This window comes from Trichoplusia ni, chromosome 15 (genome assembly GCF_003590095.1).
Source record: "Trichoplusia ni isolate ovarian cell line Hi5 chromosome 15, tn1, whole genome shotgun sequence".
NCBI lineage: Eukaryota > Metazoa > Arthropoda > Insecta > Lepidoptera > Noctuidae > Trichoplusia > Trichoplusia ni.
Genome location: NC_039492.1, coordinates 3,378,175 through 3,386,173, shown reverse-complemented (window position 1 = coordinate 3,386,173; position 7,999 = coordinate 3,378,175). Strand labels below are relative to the sequence as shown.

At 32.4% G+C, this 7,999-nt stretch overlaps 2 non-coding genes across 2 annotated transcripts; one reads left to right on the top strand and one right to left on the bottom strand.

The window, feature by feature from the left end:
* The first annotated feature begins 1,517 nt into the window (after window positions 1–1,517).
* On the top strand, window positions 1,518–1,589 carry Trnaq-cug. Its single transcript has one exon. It is a non-coding gene; the product is annotated as a tRNA-Gln (tRNA).
* Window positions 1,590–4,870: 3,281 nt separating this feature from the next.
* Trnaq-uug lies at window positions 4,871–4,942 on the bottom strand. The gene has a single exon. It is a non-coding gene; the product is annotated as a tRNA-Gln (tRNA).
* Between the last annotated feature and the right edge of the window lie 3,057 nt (window positions 4,943–7,999).

Sequence of the window (7,999 nt, the reverse complement as noted above, 5' to 3'; positions counted from 1 at the left end):
CTATCCATCTATCTGCGGCTGCTCGCATCCAGGTCCTGCCAGCCATATTGCACGTGCAATTGGGGTGGCCTATGTCCAGCAGTGGACGAATGATAATGATGATGAAGAGGTCTAAGCCTGACAGTACGAAGAGACCCTAATAGGTAAGAGACGAATTATAGCTAATTCTGATCTGTATTTAGTGTTCAGCTCAGCATATGATAAAAAGCGTTACAAAGGTGCAAAAGTGTACCTGAACCCTGGAGAGATATTACCGAGCTTTCGTATGAGACAAATACATGACATAAGGTTGTCAGAAACTTTCAGTAATAGTTATTGTTATCTTTCGCTTTATTCAATTTAAACTTTTTCTTGCAGGTAAGTTACTACTAGGCGGCTTACTTCATAAACTTTTGAAATATTTAGTGTCACCTTTTTTATTTTTATATGTAGACTAAAATTAAAACAGTGTGATGACCTATTTAAAATTAACATTCTATTTGTATGGACAACCTTCATATAAAAAGAACGTTAAACAGCGCCATCTATTGACAATCGTTACGTACTAAAATGTAACTCAGTCGAAATTAATGTAAAGGGTCTACCAATGTCAATCAGCTTCCAATCACCTTATCTTATCATAGTTATTTAGTTTTAAACAACATTATTTAGCAAGTAAAATTTAATTTAAAGTTGAAAAAAAAAACAGATCATCCAATCACAAATAAAAAACTTATCTTTTGACTGACGTAATACAACAAGTTATTACCGTAATTTAACAATTTAAGAGATAATTTATTTATTATTCACTTAAACCCTAAAGATAAATTGATATTTTTATTTATCAATTATCGTGTTCCAAACTATAAAAAGACAAACACATGATATTATATTTATTATTTCACAGAAAATACTAAAAGCTTTTTTTTTCAAAACTCCAGTTGCTTCACATGTCATTAGTTTTTATTGATTTTTAATTTTGGAAAAGGCCAATGAAACATAAAATTAGTTAATCCTCAGTTAAATCTGTAGTCAAATAATTTGATGTGTAGTTTTTGACAGCCATTATGATTATACTAAGAAAGTGTTTCTAGATGGTGTTTGACAATCGATCTGATTGAATAGCGTTTTGGAGACCAGGTCCTTAGTAGTGGCCTAATAGGAATAAAGGGTTTTGACATCATAAAATGGAATCTTAGGATTTCATAAACTATTTCCTTTATATCGTCCATGTTTCCAGAAAAAGACAAAGCTACTGTTTTAAAACGTATCTACACTAATAAAGCTCCTTTTACATAAATAATATTTAAGAAAAAGCGAAAAGAGTACTTTTAATTCCGGATATTTTTTTCCAGTAGTCAGAAAAATTACAAGTTTAATAATAATCAAGATACTAGAATAGTATGAGTATGTGTGTCAGAATATAAAAATATCTAATACACATTCTTATACCGGTTATCGAGGTCACTGCCGAAATAAAATTAGCATTTAGTGAAAGTACTCGGAATGCGCTGCCAAAATTCGAATTCTCTCTCATCGGTTCCATGGTGTAACGGTTAGCACTCTGGACTCTGAATCCAGCGATCCGAGTTCAAATCTCGGTGGAACCTGATCTTTTGGTGTTTTATAATTGGAACCCAATTAAAAATTGATGTGTAACAACGTTTTTGCTTGAGTGCTCTATGAGGTTTGATAAATTTTGTACGGTAAGTTATAATATTCTACATGTAAAATTACCGATGATACCCGATAAACGTTTATCACAAAGATTATTTCATGACGTATACATAACAAAGTAATTAAATTAATTATTCACCTAATATATGTATAATTGTCTTATAATATAGTAGGTACTAATAGGTATTAGTAACTTAGAAAATCAAGTACAGTACATACGGTACGTCATATATTATTTTTAAATACAAATCAGGAAAACCTAAAATAACAGCCAAAAATGTATATCAAGAACTTTCCCAATACCGATTTATAACGGGGGTTTATACCAAAATCAGAAATGGGTGGATCCTCCAATTTACCATTCACGTTAAAAGCCTTGATACGAAGCGATACGGTAAACCTTTGCTAATTACCATTTGTTTAAGCATTCATATGAAGTCTGGGCGCGCCCTAACGAATTAACTGATTACTTTAATTAAAAAAAATAACTCTTTCGCTGGCCATCGCCTTGGGAGTGTGAGCATGTGGATTAAAAATCTATGTGTGGGCTGGTGACACGGTTATTGGTTTGGTCGTTTAAACTTAGTTTAAGCTAACCAAGATTAGATTTCAATGGTTGGTGGATTTTGTCATGAAAAGCAATTAAAGATTAAATATGGTTGACTTATGACATATACACAGTAAGACTTAAGAGTTAAAGCTCTATTTTTGTCAGAGGAATTATTGGTTTATTTCATCGAACTATAATTATGTTCATACCATTTTAAATACAATCATAGCTTGACAGAATGGGCAAATTTAGAAAAAATGAATAACTAATAGTCGTTGAATTTGGTTTTTCGCTTCAAAGAGGATAAAATATTTATAACTCAAAGTGACCACAATAAAATTTAGCAATAAATAACCACAAACACCTCATCTTTTAGTTATACTAATTCTTAGTTTAACTGGAGTTAAAGTTTGTATGTGTAATCCACCTGAAAATTAGGGTTGACACTTTAACTTGTTAAGGTAGTTTAAAATAAAAAATGCTCAAATACGTTTACCAATATCTATTTCCCTAAAACAACAACAATAACAGGAAAACTAAATATGAATCTCTGTAAACTGCACTCGGACTGAATAGCAAAATAATAACAAGATGAACTGTCGCAGAAAATAAGGCAGCATAAATATTAATGGTATATTTTGCGTCAAACACATGTTCCAAGAAAGAAAGAAAGAAAGAAAGAAAGAAAGAAAGAAAGAAAGAAAGAAAGAAAAGAAAGAAAGAAAAAGTGTTTTATTGCGAACTTGAACGCATACATAACACAACACACTAAGAAAAATATATATATATATTTAAAAATCAAACATGAGGGGGTAGTATGCGTAACTATCTCGCAATACCTCGCTCAGCATAATGCTGCGACCTAATGCGAGAAAAAGTCACAGCGCTGATTTTCAGCGATAGCCAAAACTAACAATGTGACGTCAAAAGGGTACTAACATAAATAAATAAAATACATATAATTATATATACTCGGTACATAATAATAAGAAAAATTACACACTCAGACGTCTCGATAAATATAAATTAACATTACCAACAACAATTTAAAGCATAAATAAATGACAGCAGTTTATTTAAGAACCCATAATCGTAAGTTACTATGGTAAAAAAACAGAAAACTGCATCTTATAAATTTTACACACAAAAAATCTCAAAAATCCCATATCCCAGTTTTGCCATGGGTAAATAAACACAAAAATCCATCTCATAAAATTTACACATAACAAAAATTCAAAAATCTATTTTTGCCAACCCTAATGTTAACCCTTCCGATTACGAGCGATGTTTATCGCGCGGCACTCACGCGCAGTCCACATTACTAGTGAATTATTATTTCTGATTAATAAATTGTGTGTCCCGCGAGACGACCTGCTCGACACTGTCACGCCTTGTCACGCCGGTGTTGCCAGGTTAAGTAATTCAGTTAGTAAAGCGAAGGAAAAAATGTAATCAATTTACTTGTACTAGATGTTGCACGAAGTCGTTATTTACGTTAATGGCATTGAACATGTGTAGTTTTTATTTAATTTCAATATTTACTACCTATGATTGCTGTATACTTTTAAATTAAAAAATAAATGTAATACGTATCTACAAAGGCCCCAAAGTTAAAGCTATTTATAGTTATCGGTAATATTGTTAAAATAATAACATAGAATAATATAATAACAGAAAAACCAGCCTTCCGTAAAAAAAAAACTATTTTTATAGATGCTATAAACAATTTGTCATCATCCTTATTTAAATTTAATCACATATTCATCTTATCCTATACTAAAATCCATAAAAAATACAAAAAATCCACTTCTTTTTCCTAGAACCTGGCAATCCCCGCGTCACACCGTCACACCGTCAATATGTCATTTGATGCTTTTTCATTAAAGTAACAAGAGGCCCTGGAGACCAAGACTGGGTTAGTTGGGTGTGATCGACGCCCCAATAATCTGGGGACATATTCAAACGAATTATGGGCATTTAGTGCGCGTGTTTTGGTGTAACTCGGTTTAGCAGGCGATTTTTTTTGGGAAAAACCTTGACGGTTATAGTCCCCAAATGTGATCTCATTGATTATTTACTTTTTTCTTTTAAGTTCAATAATATTTAAGTATCTTTTTTTAAAGTATCAGCAAATTTTTCAGTCGATAGCTTTCGGCTTACTATTGGGATTGAGCAAAAGTTCTACTAGAATTTAAACTCTGCCACAGCCCCAAACAAATGAATTATGGTATAATATACAGAATTAATGCCATTTTTCTCTTTCTTCGTTGAATTTACAACAAAAATACTAAATCAAACATCATTCGAAAAATAAAACCAAACATTGTGATAACCCTAAACCCTAACACAGAGCTGCCATCTAGTGACAGTTGAACGTAAATACGGTAAAAATATCATTAAACTCGGTTATAAAATAAGACAAGAATTGATACATGATGAAAAAAAAATCAAATAATTAAAAAAATATGTTTTTTCATTTAATATCACAAACTTTTACTACTATAAAAAAAAATCATGTGAGAGAGACCTCAAAAGCCAAGTCATTAAAATAAATTTAAAAAGACATTTAGTAGCTTAAGTATTTTTTGAATACTGTATTAACCATAGTATCCACCAATACCAGCATCTACGAATGAAATAGAGAAAAACACAAAAAGGTACACCAGGTTCCACCGAGATTTGAACTCGGATCGCTGGATTCAAAGTCCAGAGTGCTAACCATTACACCATGGAACCGAATGGGATGAGTCTTTCTTGACGAAATTAAGCACCAGTATCGACATTCGACATGTCAATGATCATTGACGTATTATTATAAACAATAAAACAAATTTTACAATAACCGACCTTATTCCATACACCGTAAGTCTATTATCGAATGGCAAAGAAGTTATTATTGTTAAGATAGTAATTTAATAAATTAGCGAATCACGACTTACCATTCGAACTGATTAGCCTTTTAATGAAGGAAACATAATTATTAGTAAATCTTTTTTATTTAAAAGGCTATAAGGTTGAAAATCGTTTGTAATTAAAATTCCTGTCTTGCCATATCGCTGAGTAATTGGGTATTTCTTTTTGGGAAGTCCGCTGTATTACCAAACTTGTAAAAATTAATAAATGGCTATCATTATATCTCTGTGGCTTTTATGGCGGCTGCTTAACATAATAGACCGAAGATTTAAGTTCGGTTTGGCCAAGGAAAACAAAATAATTTGACCTCATTAAATCGGTATAGAGGCAGATAACAGATCATGTACTTAGATATAACATACTATCTGTTGCCCGCGACTTCGTCCCCGTGGGTAAAAGATATAAGTTATGATTTATACCGGCTCTGTTTTTTTCACATTTTCCATTGTATCTTCGCTCCTATTAGTCGCAGCGTGATGGTTTATAGCCTAATAAATTCCTCGATGAATGGTCTATTCAACACAAAAATAATTTCTCAATTTGGACCAGTAGTTCCTGAGATTAGCGCGTTCAAACAAACAAACTCTTCAGCTTTATATATTAGTATAGAAGTATAGATAAGTATATAGATATAGTATAGATAACTTGTAAAAAAATGAATATTTATGTTTTACATGTATTATTTCAGTGGCAAATTAGGTTTGGTAATCTTTATTGCAGTACGTAAATTTGGTTTTAGTCGTGTTTTATTTTTAAACTGAGTTGTAAAGTCCAAACAAAAGGCTGAAGCATCACTCAATTCCTTCTAGAAATCTTCATCTGCCTCTAACCTAGAAAAGACATCACAAAGAATTTAATAAACAAACAATAATCATCGAAAACAATTGTCGCATTAATGACGTCACAATTGAAACTAATTTGTTCGTAATAAGAAAGCTGTGTAAATAGCAGTACCGATAGCAACACAGGTTGGATAACACGACACGATTTACTAAGTTACAGTATTTTTCAGTGACGTGTAGGGATAGGTTAATGTTTAATTATACCAGACGTCAAACCTCATTAGTAACTCAAAACCTTTTGAATTTGGTTACGGTTAAAAGTGGTGTGACCATTGGACTGCCACCTCCTTACTTAATTAACATTATTGTAAAAAACTAAAGCGGTATTCCCACAGTCAAACCACTGAACTGGTTTTATGGGATATTTTATCGTATTACCAACTATGTAATGTTTTAAATTCAATAAATAAATAATAATAATACCTTTGCCTTTAGTGCACCGAGTATGTAGTGATCTAGACTTTATGTTTGCTTTGACTTAAAGTTTTTAGCAATCAATAATTACTTTACAATACGCCCATGAATTAGGAAATACTTTGGTGTTGATTTCGAACGTATGACTTTTGACTTTGCAGATAATAGTACATTTGTGCCCACGGGGGGATTTTTGTCACTAAAGGTCTGCAACTCCCTATCGCTCAACCCAAAACAGGAGAAGTTATTTAATGATTCCCATCCAGAATGACACCAGGCAACGTCAATCAATTCAATCATCAATTTTACAAAAAAGCAGAAAATTGCATATTGTTGTTTTAAACAACCTACTGCGTCACTAATCGTACCATGGTATATTGAATACTTATTGCGATATGCATATGTATAAGTGCCACGTGTCCATAATAACGAAAACTTGTATAAACATGGGTAAACCCAGTTGTTTTTGTTTTCTTAGTTATGTACGTAGTATTGGCTTGACAGAGTTTTTTTACTGTATTCATTTATGTTATCGTAAAGGAAAAAAAAGGATGGATGAAGTGCCCATATTTCGGCAGACTGTTGGTCCCGGCTGTTATTTATTAGAAATAATAATATTCGGCTGTTATAGTTAGATGTTAGAAAATCTGACAACTGTCTTACAAACAAGCCTACGGTTGCGTGTGTTTTTGTGTAAAATTAACAACACTCTAGCTGATGCTCACTACTTATCCACCCTTCTTTGACGACCGCGACGTCGGATAAAGGTGTCAGCTCCAAAACGAATATCTGCTTTTTGACAAATCTGTCCAGCCATATGAGAAATATACTCATATACGCGTATTTCGCGTTTTTAATATAATATTAGCGTGATTACACTTTGTATTTAGTACCATAATTATAAGAAAAATATCGAGAAGTTCTTTCAATGTTTATTTTAAACCGCTAGTGTCACAACGGCAACAAAACTTTAAACTATAAAAGAGGTCCTCCGGAGGAAAGAGACGTCGCTCTACAGTGTGTAATGCGCTCTCTCGCTTCCAACTCTCCAATAAAATTACTTTAAGACTTGGAGGTAGGTGACCAGGACACAGTTTACTACGCCATTTTTTATGAATAAACCCAAATTGGGCAAGAAATGACGTCACAACACAAACCCGGATTAGTGGCTCATAAAAATTCTGTGTCAATAAAACGAACGTCACATGTTTTCGGGGTTTTTGATCAAAATGTGTTACGGATTTGTTAAGTTAAAACTTTTATTATTTTTGTTAGTACAAAACAACGGCTATATGAAAATTTGTAGGATATATAATAACTTTTATTTATTTTCTCTGAGAACGCCATAGTCGACGTTTCCTATCTGACTACCAAGAGAAGAAATAACAAAAGAAACTCTGGAATCGCTGCCTTTTTAAAGTCTAGACAATGTAGTTATTTATAATAAGTAAAAAAATGCAGAGTCTTTTCTGGACTAGCTGTTATTCTGATTTCACCAAAATGTAACGCAGGCAGTGAACCATGTAAAATTGGTGGCTTGTAACGCCAATAAAATATGTACTAACAAGTGACGTCATATGTCATTTCAAGTCATCGTATCAATTAGGTACGGTAATAATCTTAC